General features: G+C 42.3%; 1 protein-coding gene across 7 annotated transcripts in view; it reads right to left on the reverse strand.

The window, feature by feature from the left end:
• LOC106580978 (semaphorin-6D) overlaps positions 1-18,624 on the reverse strand; it is a 155,130-nt gene that overhangs the window by 126,241 nt on the left and 10,265 nt on the right. For 5 of the 7 annotated variants that reach the window (XM_014162627.2, XM_014162634.2, XM_014162652.2 and 2 more), the window contains exon 2: positions 4,224-4,329. The exons of 1 other annotated variant lie outside the window; for it this stretch is intronic. The gene's annotated coding sequence lies outside the window, so the exon portion shown is untranslated. Of the gene's footprint in view, positions 1-4,223; positions 4,330-10,817; positions 10,897-18,624 lie in introns of all 7 variants that reach the window. One more of the 7 variants, XM_014162603.2, reaches the window with a different exon arrangement.

Consider the following 18,624-nt stretch of genomic DNA (forward strand, 5'->3'; position numbering starts at 1 on the left):
CCCTTAGTGTAACCTTTATTTAACTAGGCAAGTCAGTTAAGAACAAATTATTATTTACAAGGACAGCCAACTCCTTCCTCCCCATCAGGGAAGTGAACCCCGGTCTCCCGCGTGCCCGCACGACACAGAGATTCTTTAGCTAAATAGCCCAATACTGTAGCCTACTCCCGACCGTCACATTGTACAGCGCCATATTTTCCGTTCCATCCTAACAGAAACCCAGAGGGTTTTTCTTGGAATAGAAACACCATAATATTAATCAAATGAATTAAGCAACATTTCTTAAAATCAGTCCCATATACTATGTTCTTACAAAAAAAGGTTTTAAATTATCTAGTACAGCCACTACTGAAGGCTATCAAATTATTCTCAAAGATGCCCTCTGGTGGTCAAACTAGCACTAACTAGCATTAATGTTTACAATGGCTGATACTTAAATAACGTGCCATAGAATTCTGCGGCACCATGCAAGCTGTGCTGCAGTACACTGAAACTTTTAAAGGACGAACCACTGTAGAAATCAAGTATTTTTATCACATAACAAAGGAGGGAAAAGGTATGTAAATCAATCTGTAGAGAAAGATCTGCACTAAATAATAGGCTAGGGTTTGCTAATTGAATAAGCGCAATGAATTGCAAAAATCACATCTACTAATGTATCCGTAGTTAACAGAACCTCCTCATTATTCTACTAAACCTTGCTGACCTCTTACACTCGGTTAGCCGTGGGCAAAGCTGTCTCAGAGCTTTAGGGCTGAATCCCACTTGCCACACATCACAGCACTTTCCTGGTCGGGAAGGCACTTTCCTGGTCGGGAAGGCAAAAAGCATCATCTGGAGCTGGGGGAGTTCACTGAAGCTAATTGCCAGGTTGCACGGGCACACTGCATTCGTTAAACAAGCGAGCAGGCAAGTTATCAGGAGTAAGGAGTCCTTCACTGTAATCATTCCTTTATTCTAATCAAGGGTCTACATTTTATTTTACCTTTATTTAGGGGGTTAACTGCCTTGTTCAAAGCAGAATGACAGAATTGTACCTTGTCAGCTTGGGGATTTGAACTTGCAACATTTCGGTTACTAGCCCAATGCTCTAACCACTAGGCTACCCTGCCGCCCCGGCAGAGCAAACCGTCCAAGAACCAAAGACTTCTGATTACATTTAGGTAACGAGACAAATAACTCAAGAGGATGACAAAACGAGGGCAAATATTTTTGAAAACTGGATTTCCACTTGGTCGGACTAACAAGCACATGGGTACAAACATTTGTACTTAAATGCTTTGAATTTGAAGCCCACAAGATTAGTCGTTACAATTGAAATAACAAGTATGGTATTGTGTTAAATCATTTCTAAGAAAGGGCGACAGATGCTGAACAGAAAACTCGGAGAAAATGCATACTAACAAAATTATTATCACAGGCTTGTTAAGACAGTAAACTATTGTTTATCACAAAAAAATAGTAAGTGCAATGACCCTGAAAATCTTACTAAGCTGGCATGAATCCTTGCTGCTCCAATCAAGAAAATTGTTATCCGAGAATCTAACTGGGTATGAGGACCCAAAATGAATGTACATGGTAGTAATTGGAGTGAATCTTGGCAAAGGAGCTGTAAAATTATAAACAGTGAGATGTCTCACAATGAATACATCCAGAGCCAAAATCCTGACTCACGATGCATCCTATACATACATAGACTTGTTATGACAGCTCAATGAACATAATCTGGCAAGATTGGCACAAGTTATCATCATCATCACTATAAATGATGAGGATCAATCAAAATGCCCATATTCAGAATTAGGAGTTTGTCAGTTCAAGAATTAAAAAGACTTAAACGGAAGGGAGAGAAGGGTTTTCCATGTATTTCTTTTTTTCCCTATATTTCACTTGAAATGGTACCTTTCAATTTGGCAGCAGCTCTTCAAATTGGGAAAAATAGCTTCACAGCCCTGCAATCCTTCTGTCAGGTTTCACAAATTATGGCCAGAGAGGGCCTCCACACACTTCTGACAAACCAGCTATCCCCCACCCAGTACCCCAATCAAGAAAGCCATCCCCTCGAGACTGAACTTCTCAGTGTTTCCTTGGGGAAAGTGCATAGGTAACGTTTGAGGTGACCCTCAGAGCAGGTTTGCTCGCAGCGGACCTCATTCACCAAGCCCACTTTCTCAAGCCTTGTATCGCTGTGACTTTGAAGTCTGGCCAGAGACGGGCTTTGAAAAGCCAGCAATCTCCACACCATGACCAGGCAAAGGATTAGCAAGTCCCTGTAGGATTGGGTAGGAGGACAGGGGGTCGTTTTTGGGGGGTAGTGTGTGCGCAAGCATTTCCCCTCCGGACAGAGCTGGGGATTAACAAGCTACTAAGGAAGCAGAGAACAAGGAGCCAGCCTCTTTCTTGAGTTCCTCGGAAACCAATTTGTATTGGGAGGAACTGAGGGAGGCAGCTAATTCTGCCCGTGACCTCTCCGCATCAACTTTCTCTTGTTTTGCTGCTCAGAGTCTAAAACTATTTTCTCAGGAAAAGAGAGCTGTGTCCAGGCTGTCAATGTCCCTCTCCTTCACAGTGGCTTTGAAAAACAAGCCTCTACAGGGCATAGCAGAATAAGAGCCTGAGCGAAGGGGAGACTTCAATGACCAAGCATTAACAATTTAGCATTTACTGTTTAAAGAACATAAAAACACATTTCTCCAACTGACGACATCACTGAAAAAGTGTCGCGTCAAACTGGCTTTGAAACAAATACAAAAGCCCTGAAACTACTCAACACACTTGCATATTAACTAATCAGTCCTTAAAACATAACTATCTGACAGAAGCATATGTTTTCAACTGGAACTGTGTCAACCATTTGGACACAGGACCATAGATAGCTTTCCCACTAGCATTTGTAGATTAATAAGGTCTTTGTCTTTTCTCTGATTGAAAGGAGCCTGAGGAGTTTGCCATCTATGTCTTTGTTGAACAGAGTCTCTTGTGGAAATGGAAGATTGGCCTGTATGTGTGGGTGTGTGGGAAAGCAAGGTGGACGGGCCACATCCGAGTTCAACTGACTTAATAAAGCTTCTCTCTATCTACCCCGAGATCTCCTCACCCCAATTATACGCCCGACACCTCTAACCTCACCCCCGGTCCCCAATCCCACATCCAGCTCTTGTCCTGCCCCTCCCTTCACTGCTCTTAAATCCCTCTACAGGGCTGGCGAGTGTTGGGCTGATGTGGCAGTCATTCCCCAGGCTCCTCTCACTCGGTTTCTGGATCTGGCTGTTTGAATTGGGCCAGGGTTGGGCATCTCCTCTGAGAGCCCTGGATGGTCAAGTGGCAGGTGAGACGGGAATTATTGAGAAGAGAGAAGCTGCTGTTTAAACAATAGAAGGACACACTCCCCAAAGACTGCATATGTGCAGAAATTGCTATAATTATACCTGTATGTCCTCAAAATGTAAAATAAATGTAAATCACTCACTAACAGACACCAAACAATAACAAAGTACACTTAGACTGATATTATGGACATGTTTTTTTAGACATTTGCACTGGTTCTACCCTCAGATTGGTCCAAGGTCACAGTTAGATTGCATCTGGCCAACCATCTGTTTAGACCCATCCCGTGAGATGGCCTGTCACCAGCACACCTTGGCCCTGTCCTCTACTGTCCATGGTCATGGTCGCCAGGGACTGTCAGACTAGACAGGATGCCTCTTCATCTAGGCTACAGTCACTAGGGGAATGTATGCAGTTGTTTTTTTCAATACCCGCATGACTGGCGGGTTGGCCATAACGCAATTTAAGCCACTTTCCATCACGGCCTATTCCTCAATCTGCTATTGTCATGCTAATAAACACATAACATGATAATATATGTCTAATCTACTTCTACAAAAAGCAAGGACATTTCAAAGTTATGAAGAGGAGTTACCCCCTACATTTGCCCATGAAAATTACTCAGCTCTGCAGATTGATTAAAATATTTTATAAAATCTAATGAATAATATAGGTAATTACAGGAATTAAAAAAGTGGCTTAATATCCTTTCACACTGCTTCCATTTATCAATCTGTCACTGGGTGCCTCCAGCCAGCAAACCTTGCCCCCATCCTATCAAACCACTCTTATCCAGAATTATTAAAGACCAAACAGTAAGAAGAACGTTCATAGCCAGAGCTACAACTCCCAATCAACATTCATCCCATTGTAATTAAAATTCACGGCAGCCTTACCTTAAACTTTCGACAAATATGACTGCAAAGATTCAGCCAGCTGACACGGATAGATGATTGGCATTAGCTGGTTAGGATCGCCACCCCGAGTGAAGACATCCACAATCTAAACAAAAACCAAAATAATAATTATTTAAAAACAGGGGCAAAATCAAGATTGACTTACAGTTAGACATTCACCATATGTAATTATCTATTTCTTGGCTAGACCATCTGCTCCATTTGGTCATTTTAATAAAAAAATAAAAATTTTAAAATTCGGCCTTTTAGTGTAAATGAAGATCTTCACACCTCGGAGGTCCTGCATGTCACATCAATCAAATCCCTCTGTCATGCATCAATTAATATATTATGAAGTAGGGTTCCCAAAGTTCCTTTAGAACACCGACAATTATATTAACAAGTGGACTACTTCTTAAAAACAACATGCAGCAGGTCAATAATATAAGAACTGGACAGTCAAGAAACTTTATGAATGAAGATCTATTATCATTTCTACACAGTTGGTTTAAGTCATTTAATATATATATATATATATATATATATATATATATATATATTCTCAAAAAATTAAGGGAACACTAAAATAACACATCCTAGATCTGAATGAATGAAATAATCTTATTAAATACTTTTTTCTTTACATAGTTGAATGTGCTGACAACAAAATCACACAAAAATAAAATCAATGGAAATCCAATTTATCAACCCATGGAGGTCTGGAGTTGGAGTCACACTCAAAATTAAAGTGGAAAACCACACTACAGGCTGATCCAACTTTGATGTAATGTCCTTAAAACAAGTCAAAATGAGGCTCAGTAGTGTGTGTGGCCTCCACGTGCCTGTATGACCTCCCTACAACGCCTGGGCATGCTCCTGATGAGGTGGCGGATGGTCTCCTGAGGGATCTCCTCCCAGACCTGGACTAAAGCATCCGCCAACTCCTGGACAGTCTGTGGTGCAACGTGGCGTTGGTGGATGGAGCGAGACATGATGTCCCAGATGTGCTCAATTGGATTCAGGTCTGGGGAACGGGCGGGCCAGTCCATAGCATCAATGCCTTCCTCTTGCAGGAACTGCTGACACACTCCAGCCACATGAGGTCTAGCATTGTCTTGCATTAGGAGGAACCCAGGGCCAACTGCACCAGCATATGGTCTCACAGGGGGTCTGAGGATCTCATCTCGGTACCTAATGGCAGTCAGGCTACCTCTGGTGAGCACATGGAGGGCTGTGCGGCCCCCCAAAGAAATGCCACCCCACACCATGACTGACCCACCGCCAAACTGGTCATGCTGGAGGATGTTGCAGGCAGCAGAACGTTCTCCACGGCGTCTCCAGACTCTGTCACGTCTGTCACGTGCTCAGTGTGAACCTGCTTTCATCTGTGAAGAGCACAGGACGCCAGTGGCGAATTTGCCAATCTTGGTGTTCTCTGGCAAATGCCAAACGTCCTGCACGGTGTTGGGCTGTAAGCACAACCCCCACCTGTGGACGTCGGGCCCTCATACCACCCTCATGGAGTCTGTTTCTGACCGTTTGAGCAAACACATGCACATTTGTGGCCTGCTGGAGGTCATTTTGCAGGGCTCTGGCAGTGCTCCTCCTGCTCCTCCTTGCACAAAGGCGGAGGTAGCGGTCCTGCTGCTGGGTTGTTGCCCTCCTACAGCCTCCTCCACGTCTCCTGATGTACTGGCCTGTCTCCTGGTAGCGCCTCCATGCTCTGGACACTACGCTGACAGACACAGCAAACCTTCTTGCCACAGCTCGGATTGATGTGCCATCCTGGATGAGCTGCACTACCTGAGCCACTTGTGTGGGTTGTAGACTCCGTCTCATGCTACCACTAGAGTGAAAGCACCGCCAGCATTCAAAAGTGACCAAAACATCAGCCAGGAAGCATAGGAACTGAGAAGTGGTCTGTGGTCTCCACCTGCAGAACCACTAATTTATTGGGGGTGTCTTGCTTATTGTCTATAATTTCCACCTGTTGTCTATTCCATTTGCACAACAGCATGTGAAATGTATTGTCAATCAGTGTTGCTTCCTAAGTGGACAGTTTGATTTCACAGAAGTGTGATTGACTTGGAGTTACACTGTGTTGTTTAAGTGTTCTCTTTATTTTTTTTAGCAATAAATAAATAAATAAATAAATAAATAAATAAATAAATAAATATACATACATATATACACACACACATACATACACACACACACACAGATATATATACATACACACACACACACACACACATACATACATACACACACACAAACCACCCGTGGGCAGGATTCGTATGTTCGATACCCCTCTTAATAATATAGCCAGGTTTATAGTGGAAGGCAAACAATGATTATTGAAGTAAAGGAAAGACCCAAGCAGCGAAAAAAAAAAGAGACATTTAAAATGTCCTGTGCTTAAGATGTCAGAAGAGAAATTCCATTGACTAACGAAGCAGAAGAGGACAAGTTTCTTTCCAGGTTCTTCTCTATTCAGAGAAAGGGAAGTTAACAAAATTGCACTTAGTTTACATTGATAATGGGCAGATTATGAATAAAATCTGTTGACAAATCCTAGAGAGAGTTGGAGATGGCCAAATCACAGGGCAACTCAGAACACAATCTGTTCTGGCAATCTGCTTAAAGAGAATTAGGCTTCACTTGGCCAGTTCCCCTTTCAGCACAGAGCGATTTGAGAGAGCTTAGAAATTCTCTTTGAATTCTCCACTCTCTGACAATATGGCAAAGAGATCTTTCAAACAATGAAAAATAACAACCTGTTGGTTTAGTAAGTGATTTTGTTCCTCTGGATAGGCTGACACCTAGATTTAGGTCAAATTTTTTAAATGATGCCAGAGCATGTCCATGCTCTTGCAGTACACGGTTCATGTTGTGAATTATAGCACTTTATGAGGGATATCCAAGTCCTTGGCCACAAAAACGTACACTACAGAAATCCCAAATCAGGACAAGGCCTTGCTTAACATGAAGGCCATCAATCACAATTAACATTTTGTAAATACATTAACCTGGTCATTGTTCTGGAAAATTCCTTCTGCCAGTCGATTCAGCAGAGCCTCAAGAAAGTGCATTTTCCCTCCCATTGCAGTGGCTATTTATAGTTAGACTGAACTTGGTCGATCAAAATCATCTGCGATTGAACATTTTTGGGGCCATGATTACAGACCATTAAATCCAACACTAGGACCTTATCTATTCTAGACAAATGGTCAAGGTCGTGTAAGTGACCTAGTTCCCCAAAAATACAGCAGGTAGTTCAACCTGTAAAGACATGTTAAAAAAAGAAGCCACTGGACCAAAAAAAATAAATAAATAAAAAAAAAATGACCAGCTGGCAGCCACATGCTAACGCTGGTTCCGCTATTGTCTCAAATTCTATAATAGCTCTGTTTATTTGTACTTTGTTCTATTTTATCTATGCCCCCAGTATGAGTGAAAAAGGCCAAGAGCAGCAAGAGAGAAAATCTAAACTGTAGTGTATCAATAACAGCCTATTTGTGGGTTGCGTGATATGCATGGGCTTCTGGCCAATATTCTATTGTTTTGCTCTTTTTTGGTCTGTAGCAAAATGTTGATCGATGATTGCTGGTACTTGCCATCTGTAAGAGCTGTAATGGATCCGTTCAGATTTCAAAGCACAGCCTGGGAAAGAACAAAACAAAATAATAACACATTTAACGCTTGTGTGCAGTGAAAACCAAATTCCATTTCAAGTTCAACAGCAAAACATGATTAACTCCAAGGCACTAAAAGGTCCTAGACTTCAAATTGCTCCCAAATGCCCAGTAGATTTATTTTAGAGGGTAGGGCTATGTGTTATATTTTCTTTTGGAAAAGAGGGGAAAGTTGCACAGTTTAATCAACACCACAGATCAATAAGCCACCTGTTAGGATCCTGCTCGTACTATCTGATTGGTGCACTGCGATCAACTAGTCAATGCAATTTCTAAATATATTTTCCAGGAGTAAGGGAATCTGGAGTAAGCAAGAATCTGTCGGGTTCAGTAAACTTTCAAGGCTCTTCCCATATCGTATGTGGAGCTCAATCTTATTTTCCTTAAAAAAATAAAAACAAACTTGCCTCAATCTAAAAGTATGATACGCAAGCCAGCATAAGCTAAACACCTAAAAAAGGAAAAACGGAAATGTAAATTGGAAGGAAAAGGGGCTTTTAGATAACGATGCCAGCATAATATTTTCTTATTGGGTAACATCAGTAGAGATGAACGAGTCCACCACCAGAGCGAAGGCAACAAAACTGTCCAGCCTGGGCTTCCTCTCAACTCTGAGATAACATGTAAACACCGTTACAAAATCCACTGCTCGTAATCACAACTTGGTACATAATCATGTACAACTCTGGCCGCTGAAACATTTTACAGGATGTTTGTTTTATTTGCAACTTTATTCTACTCTTTTCAGAAGCTTCCATATATGGTTGGAAGGACAAACAAGCAGCTCACACACCTACATGTTAACGCGTGTTGACATGAGCATGTGCAATTCCGCATTGATTCTGAATATGGATCTTCAACAGTGAAAGAGGAGATACCACATCTCCAAAGAAACCAGAAAACCTCCATTAACCAGGAAAATAACACAAATGACAACAACCACAGATCTGGCCAAGCGGAGGAAGCGATGAAGGAAAGGGATAGAGGTTTGGAGAGGACAGATTTCTTCCAAACCCTGTCCCCTCCACTGACCTGGCAGCAGTTTGATTAATCACAGAGACGAAAGCGGGAAGACTTAGCTGCTCATTATCCCGGATCAGGACCAGGGTGCAGGATCAGGACCAGGGCTCGAACATTAAGATATTGGGATCATTTACAGCTGTGGACCACCATGTCACTGCGGGTGGTGCCATTGTCCAACCCCCCTTGAAGGTTTAATACAGGGGCTCCAAAATGGTCACTGTTCAAGCGTATGTTTCAAGCTCCCTTAATTTCTGTTACAGTCAATATTAGCAACGGTTTGCGGTTCAAACTACCTCATGGACTACCTCAAACTACTTAAGGCGAGAATGCCAGAATTTCGATTTTGACAATGTTGATGATATTTCCGATTACTTGAGAAGAGGAGAGACATCTAAATTGTAGACTTTGGAAAGGGACTAACTTGGTGCACATAATTGAGCACTTTCTCTAGAAATGCATGAATAACCATCCATATGTGAGCCACATATAGCCACTCACAGATCATCAAAATATCATCAGTTGAGTTCAAGTTAAACCCAAGAGCTCTCTTGTGTATGTCATCTCATTGTCAAAACAACTTTACTCGGAGAAAATGCAAGACAAGCAAGGGAGTTTTTCAGCTCTACATAAAATGTTTAAAAAAAACTGACCACAGAAATGAGCATATCTACGGAATACAAAGAACATGTTCATCAGGCACACAGAGTACCCTGTAACTGTCCTTCCTCCTCTCAGCTGTCTATTTGTGGGTCAGTGAGAGTGAAATCACAAGGAGCACACACACACAGTCCAGCAAAAGGGCGAGGCATGTTGTGACTACTCGTCACACGCCATTCCTTCACCACATTCCCATTCTCTACGTCTTAACAGTGGATAAGGGTAAATGACTTGACCTCCCTGCTAACATGGCCCCCTTCCCCAGATAACCACAAAGAGTATTCAGGTCAAGCCACAACTCCACCTTAACTCCTGACCCCTGACCTCACCCGGCTCTCCTCAGACCATGACGGGGGTTTGTCTGGGCTGCCTGTGTCAGGCTTTAACAAAGTCCTCGTGTCAAGGGGAGGAGCAGCAGTCTAACCCTGTCAAGGCCAACACAATCAATCCAGCGGAGGAGTTCAAGGTGGTCTGACCCACACCTGACCCTGACGCCGAAACCGGGCAACAAGCTCAGCCAATGATTTTCCCGTCAAACCCCCACCGCCACAGAGAGTGTCTGAGAAACAGTCCAGGATATGCTCATGTTTCAGGGGAGGCACTGGAGGACAATATTATTATTTTTATTTTTTTTAATCGTTGCTCTAGTTTCACTCCATCTACAACGTGACATAGCATAGTCTAATCTGCAATGCTGAACGACCCTGCTGCAGGTATAACCGGGGACCAAGGGGAGGGTATTAGCATAGCATAATTACACTGGGGAAAGATTCATGGAACAATAGTGTGGACACCAGGGAGCAAGACATAGCCCACAATTTGCCATTGCGCTCCTTCCCCCTTTCTTACCCTTTTGATATTGGAGAATAATGCCGGAATTCAGACTGTTAGTTTAACCGATGGTGCATTTAGTATAATAATACCAGGCGGTGCACACGGTTAATATGATTAGAAACCCTGTGCTGGTACCTCACCATCCTCCCCCCGTGGGGTATTATCATGCTAATCTAAAAGAAAAAAAAATATTTGACTGAATGGAAAATATAGTAGGAGGCAGGGACCTCGGAAGCCAAGTGAACACAATGCCTGCGTATTCAGCCTAGTCTGCCAAGGCGAGCGGGTAGACAAATGGACATAGACATAATGCTCAGTGGTTAATTAAAAGAACATAATTAAAAAGGTATTGTGTGTGAATGGTTGCCTCAATGCAATCACTGACCTGATTGTCCGATACATGTTCCTCAGAGCGCAGTCAGTCTCTCCATTACGACTCCATTAGCACCTCAGAAGTGTCCCGACTGAGAAAAGGGAAAGACGAAATGGGACAAACTATGTGAGATGTGTAGTTCATTGTGGTGGTGGTGGTGGGGGGGGGGTGCTGGTTAGATGAGACCTATCCCATCTGGACAAAAGGAATACCTATGGAAGAATGCTGTTCATTGACTACAGCTCAGCATTCAACACCATAGTACCCTCCAAGTTCATCATCAAGCTGGAGGCCCTGGGTCTCAACCATGCCCCCAGGTGGTGAAGGTAGGAAACAACACCTCCACTTCGCTGACCCTCAACACTGGGGCCCCACAAGGGTGCGTGCTCAGCCCCCTCCTGTACTCCCTGCTCACCCACGACTGCGTGGCCATGCACGCCTCCAACTCAATCATCAAGTTAGCAGACGACACAACACTAGTGGGCTTGATTACCAACAACGACGAGACAGCCTACAGGGAGGAGGTGAGGGCACTCGGAGTGCGGTGTCAGGAAAATAACCTCACACTAAATGTCAACAAAACAAAGGAGATGATCGTGGACTTCAGGAAACAGCAGAGGGAGCACCCCCCTAGCCACATCGAAGGGACAGCAGTGGAGAAAGTGGAAAGTTTGAAGTTCTTTCGCCGTACACATCACAGACAAATTGAAATGGTCCACCCACACAGACAATGTGGTGAAGGCAGCGCAACAGCGCCTCTTCAACCTCAGGAGGCTGAAGAAATTTGGCTTGTCACCCAAAAACCCTGACAAACTTTTACAGATGCACAATCGAGAGCATTCTGTCGGGCTGTATCACAGCCTGGTACGGCAACTGCACCGCCCTCAACCGCAAGGCTCTCCAGAGGGTGGTGCGGTCTGCACAACGCATCACCGGGGGCAATCTACCTGCCCTCCATAACACCTAAAGCACCCGATGTCACAGGAAGGCCAAAAAGATCATCAAGGACAACAACCACCCGAGCCACAGCTTGTTCACACCGCTATCATCCAGAAGGCGAGGTCAGTACAGGTGCATCAAAGCTGGGACCGAGAGACTAAAAAAAAAACACTTCCATCTCAAGGCCATCAGACTGCTAAACAGCAATCACTAACTCAGAGAGGCTGCTGCCTACATTGTGACCCAATCACTGGCCACTTTAATAAATGGATCACTAGTCACTTTATACAATGCCACTCTAAATAATGCCACTTATGTAAACATTATTAAACTCATATCGCATGTATATACTGTATTTTATACCATCTATTGCACCTTGCCTATGCCGCTCAGCCATCGCTCATCCATATACTTATATGTACATATTCTCATTAACCCCTTTAGATTTGTGTGCATTAGGTAGTTGCTGGGGAATTGTTGAATTGTTAGATATTATTGCACTGTCGGAACTAGAAGCACAAGCATTTTGCTACACTCGCATTAATATCTGCTAACCATATGTATCTGACACACCTTTGGAACCTTTTTTGTGACCATCTAAATTGGTCACGGACACTGACTGTGATTATAGTAGTAGGTAATGGAACCATGTTTAGAGTGTGACAGTGGGAGGTAGGGGTCATTTCCGCTGTGGTGGCTATTTGGGTCCTTTCAAATTAGGTGACTAAAGATATACCCGGTTTACTGTACCTCTCTCTCATCTCTCTGAGACGAGGCAGTAAAGCAGTATCAGGCTCTGCAGTTGGAGACTTGTTTACCTTGAGTTGTCTTTCATACCGTCCGTCACCAGTGATTGCCCCTCAGGGAGAGACTGTCGAGGCAGAGAGATAATGTGGGAAAGCAATAAAGGGAGGATCAAATGAAGCCGCCTTGGAGGCTCTGGGCAGGAGAAAGAGAACCTGTAGTGTGTTTGTGTGTGTCAACACAAATATGTTTACTGTATCTGTGTAAAAGAAAAACAAATGGTAAACATCGTAACAGCTGTTATAACACACAAACACACAGACAGCTGCATGTATGAGTCACCACATGGTTAACTGGCACACCCGTGGAATGGGACGATTGCAGTGAGAAGGGGGGGGGCAATTGTACACACCCTGGCCGGGTGCCCAGGATATATTTATTTGACACTAACCCCCTGGACCTCTACCCCCACAGACCGGTTTAAAAATAACCCTGATTCAGGCGAAAGGGTCTGGAGTTCTGAGAAATCCAGGAAAATGAGAGCGATAGGAGTCTGTTACGGAACTAATCTTGCACCTCGTCCAAACCAAACGACTGATATCATTATCACCACCCAGAGATGTAGACCTATACTGTAAAAACCAGCACATACACCAACACATGCATAAATACACACACATAGACATTAAACAAAGCGAAGACTAGCAGACACTTGAATGCGATCCATTGTCATCCCTTCCCTAAGTGCATACATGTACAGTACACGCTAAGTCTTGATAGACCCCGGCCAAGTTTCCAGTAACAAGGTCAAACAAGACAGCTATTTATGGATAGTTGGGAAATTCAATGCAGGGTTTTGAACAAGCTAATAAAAACCCAATTGGCAGTATGCATGTCATATAACACCAATGTGAGAAACTAGCATATATTTTTTTTCAATAGTCGCATAATACCATTCAACAACAAAAAACTAAGCGGTTTAATCAAAACACTTTTGTGTAAATGAATACCATTCACTTTTTGAGTGCGTGCAGAGCTTGAATCGGGTATGATGAGGCATTACTGCATGAAGCAGCGGCTTTAAGCGGGAAAAACAAGCTTAGGTTTTTAATTTCCTGCTTCATTTCACGTTTCGGGCCCATAAAAATCCTAATTTCCAAAAACTGCAATAAACTACTTTGAGACATGATCATGACTCAATAGGTTCTGCAGTAGCTGAACTCTAAATAGATTTTTTCCCATGCAGTTATTGCTTTACGGTATATGCTATATCTGTGACAACAGACACAATAACTGTGCTCCAGATTCTAACACAAACAAAGACTAATAGGGGGGAATTCCGACCAAAGTTAAGCATGCGTAAATGGAACATAAATTGTATTTTTATGCACTTTTATCTATATCTGTATTCTGATGTTATGCCTAAGAATAGCATGCTATTCAGCCACTATTCGTTTGGGGTAGAGATCAAAGAAATGAAGGTGTGGCAGAGGTGTCCACAGACACACTGTATTCTGACGTAATTTCGTTATAATTCCAACACCTTTACGCAAAACAGAAATGATGAATAAGGTCTAGCAACCTGTCGGTACCAAGTGCAACAACATCTTTCTTTTACAAATTTACAGAGCTATTTGAGTAATCCGTTTGGATAAGGGAATTGTACATATGACAATTGTTTTAGATCCATTTTACCTTACGATCCCTGGAGACAAATGTGAATGAAACCAGTCATATTTCAGCAAGCTAAAAAGCATGTCAACATGACAGGTATTTCGTACTCTTTTCCACAGTGACGTACAGTGAGGGAAAAAAGTATTTGATCCCCTGCTGATTTTGTACGTTTGCCCACTGACAAAGAAATGATCAGTCTATAATTTTAATGGTAGGTTTATTTGAACAGTGAGAGACAGAATAACAACAAAAAAATCCAGAAAAACGCATGTCAAAAATGTTATAAATTGATTTGCATTTTAATGAGGGAAATAAGTATTTGACCCCTCTGCAAAACATGACTTAGTACTTGGTGGCAAAACCCTTGTTGGCAATCAGAGAGGTCAGACGTTTCTTGTAGTTGGCCACCAGGTTTGCACACATCTCAGGAGGGATTTTGTCCAACTCCTCTTTGCAGATCTTCTCCAAGTCATTAAGGTTTCAAGGCTGACGTTTGGCAACTCAAACATTCAGCTCCCTCCACAGATTTTCTATGGGATTAAGGTCTGGAGACTGGCTAGGCCACTCCAGGACCTTAATGTGCTTCTTCTTGAGCCCCTCCTTTGTTGCCTTGGCCGTGTGTTTTGGGTCATTGTCATGCTGGAATACCCATCCACGACCCATTTTCAATGCCCTGGCTGAGGGAAGGAGGTTCTCACCCAAGATTTGACGGTACATGGCCCCGTCCATCGTCCCTTTGATGCGGTGAAGTTGTCCCATCCCCTTAGCAGAAAAACACCACCAAAGCATAATGTTTCCACCTCCATGTTTGACGGTGGGGATGGTGTTCTTGGGGTCATAGGCAGCATTCCTCCTCCTCCAAACACGGCGAATTGAGTTGATGCCAAAGAGCTCCATTTTGGTCTCATCTGACCACAACACTTTCAACCAGTTGTTCTCTGAATCATTCAGATGTTCAGTGGCAAACTTCAGACGGGCATGTATATGTGCTTTCTTGAGCAGTGGGACCTTGCGGGCGTTGCAGGATTTCAGTCCTTCACGGCGTTGTGTGTTACCAATTGTTTTCTTGGTGACTATGGTCCCAGCTGCCTTGAGATCATTGACAAGATCCTCCTGTGTAGTTCTGGGCTGATTCCTCACCGTTCTCATGATCATTGCAACTCCACGAGGTGAGATCTTGCATGGAGCCCCAGGCCGAGGGAGATTGACAGTTCTTTTGTGTTTCTTCCATTTGCGAATAAATCGCACCAACTGTTGTCACCTTCTCACCAAGCTGCTTGGCGATGTCTTGTAGCCCATTCCAGCCTTCTGTAGGTCTACAATCTTATCCCTGACATCCTTGGAGAGCTCTTTGGTCTTGGCCATGGTGGAGAGTTTGGAATCTGATTGATTGCTTCTGTGGACAGGTGTCTTTTATACAGAGAGATTAGGAGCACTCCCTTTAAGAGTGTGCTACTAATCTTAGCTCATTACCTGTATAAAAGACACCTGGGAGCCAGAAATCTTTCTGATTGAGAGGGGGTCATATACTTATTTCCCTCATTAAAATGCAAATCAATTTGTAACATTTTTGACATGCGTTTTTCTTGATTTTTTTGTTGTTATTCTGTCTCTCACTGTTCAAATAAACCTACCATTAAAATTATAGACTGATCATTTCTTTGTCAGTGGGCAAACATACAAAATCAGCAGGGGATCAAATACCTTTTCCCCCCACTGTATGCACTCTAGAATTATTTCATTATTTGGCCGGACATTTTCGTATTTAAAATAAATAAATAAATAAATATAAATATATATATATTATTATATTAAGTACTAGCTAATATCAGTAGCCACCATCAGTAATACCCACAGAAATAGGCCTACAGTGCCTTCAGATAGTATTCACACACCCCTTGACTTCTTCTATATTTTGATGTATTAAAAATGTAAAACGGAAATGTCTTGAGTCAATAAGTATTCAACCTCTTTCTTATGGCAAGCCTAAATAAGTTGAGGAGTAAACATTTGCTTCACAAGTCACATAGGTTGCATGGACAATGATAAGTGTTTAACATGATTTTTGAATGACTACCTCATCCCTGTACCCCACACTTAGAGATAATTGTAAGGTCCCTCAGTCGAGCAGTGAATTTCAAAAACAGCTTCAACCACAATGACCAGAGAGATGTTCCAATTCTTCGCAAAGAAAGGGACCTATTGGTAGATGGGTAAACACAAAAAAGCAGACACTGAATATCCCCTTTGAGCATGGTGCAGTTATAAATTACACTTTGGATAGTGTATCAATGCACCCAATCACTACAAAGATACAGGCGTCCTTCCTAACTCAGTTGCCGGAGAGGAAGGAAACAAATCAGGGATTTCACCATGAGGCCAATGCTGACTTTAAAATAGTTAGTTTAATGGCTGTAATAGGAGAAACATAAGGATGGATCAAAAACATAGTTACTCCACAATACTAACCTAAATGAAATACAAACAGAATACAAACATTCCAACCCAGCACACGACTGCTGGGTTGATAGCTCACACTCGGTTGTAAACTCTAACATCCAAAAAGTGAATGTGGGGAATGGTCAGTGGGGAACCATGGAAAACTAATATTGTAATATTGGTTTTCATTTTGTGATGTCATTTAAAAAAAAACTGTATGGATGAAATACTGTAACTTGGAAAGTATATATATCTATTTTATCTATCAAGTTTCCATCCAATACGTTGTGCATATAATATAAAACAAAGTATTTTTGTTAAGATAGGAATGTGATTTTAGGAGGTATAAGAGAATCTATCTCCTATAAAATGTGCATAAGAAGTAGCCACGCCCCAAGTGAGGTTGGAGAGCGTGTCAGAGTGCATAAAAAGCCTTGGTAATGAAATGAACATTCGACCAGGAAACATGAGATGTTAGCTACATGTTTGAAACTTTGAACCTCAACGCGAGGTGAAGAAATAAACTCATCTTCCTTTAGACAAGCAAGACGAAGAGCTGCAGCCCTTTCCATAGTGGTCTGAATCCTGCACCCTGAATAATCAACGAGGAGGAAGAGGTGACAAACTACCCTCTCAGAAAATCACTGGTACAGCTGATTAGCTGTCCTGAGTCAAATATCTCGAACTGTTCAAACCATCCCATCCTATTACAAGTCTCAAATCACCATAGTACGCTACTCTTATCACCCCACTGGAACCATCGGCACGGCTGGAAAATCTTCAAATAAGCAGCTTCAGGAGCCAATGGCAGAGAACTCTTTAGTTCGGTTTAGGACTACACAATGGGCAAAGGCACCCAAACGTAAATACACTGCTCAAAAAAATAAAAGGGAACACTAAAATAACACATCCTAGATCTGAATGAATGAAATAATCTTATTAAACACTTTTTTCTTTACATAGTTGAATGTGCTGACAACAAAATCACACAAAAATAATCAATGGAAATCCAATTTATCAACCCATGGAGGTCTGGAGTTGGAGTCACACTCAAAATTAAAGTGGAAAACCACACTACAGGCTGATCCAACTTTGATGTAATGTCCTTAATAACCTGTTAGGGCTAGGGGGCAGTATTTGCACGGCTGGATAAAAAAAATGTACCCGATTTAATCTGGTTACTAATCCTACCCAGTAACTAGAATATGCATATACTTATTATATATGGATAGAAAACACTCTAAAGTTTCTAAAACTGTTTGAATGGTGTCTGTGAGTATAACAGAACTCATTTGGCAGGCAAAACCCTGAGACATTTTCTGACAGGAAGTGGATACCTGATGTGTTGTATTACATTTAAACCTATGCCATTGAAAAACACAGGGGCTGAGGAATATTTTGGCACTTCCTATTGCTTCCACTAGATGTCACCAGCCTTTACAAAGTGTTTTGAGTCTTCTGGAGGGAGATCTGACCGAACAAGAGCCATGGAACGATGATGGCCCATTAGACACCTGGCGCGCGAGTTCATGTTGGGTACCCTCGTTCCAATACGTTATAAAAGAGTATGCATTCGTCCACCTTGAATATTATTCATGTTCTGGTTAAAAAAGGCCCTAATGATTTATGCTATACAACGTTTGACATGTTTGAACGAACGTAAATATATTTTTTCCCCTCGTTCATGAAGTGAAGTCCGGCGGGCTTAGATCATGTGCTAACAAGACGGAGATTTTTGGACATAAATTATGAGCTTTTTTGAACAAAACTACATTCGTTATGGACCTGTGATACCTGGAAGTGACATCTGATGAAGAGAATCAAAGGTAATGGATTATTTACATAGTATTTTCGATTTTAGATCTCCCCAACATGACGACTAGTCTATCGCAACGCGTATTTTTCTGGGCGCAGTGCTCAGATTATTGCAAAGTGTGATTTCCCAGTAAGGTTATTTTTAAATCTGGCAAGTTGATTGCGTTCAAGAGATGTAAATCTATAATTCTTTAAATGACAATATAAT

Source organism: Salmo salar, chromosome ssa02 (genome assembly GCF_905237065.1).
Source record: "Salmo salar chromosome ssa02, Ssal_v3.1, whole genome shotgun sequence".
Taxonomy (NCBI): Eukaryota; Metazoa; Chordata; class Actinopteri; order Salmoniformes; family Salmonidae; genus Salmo; species Salmo salar.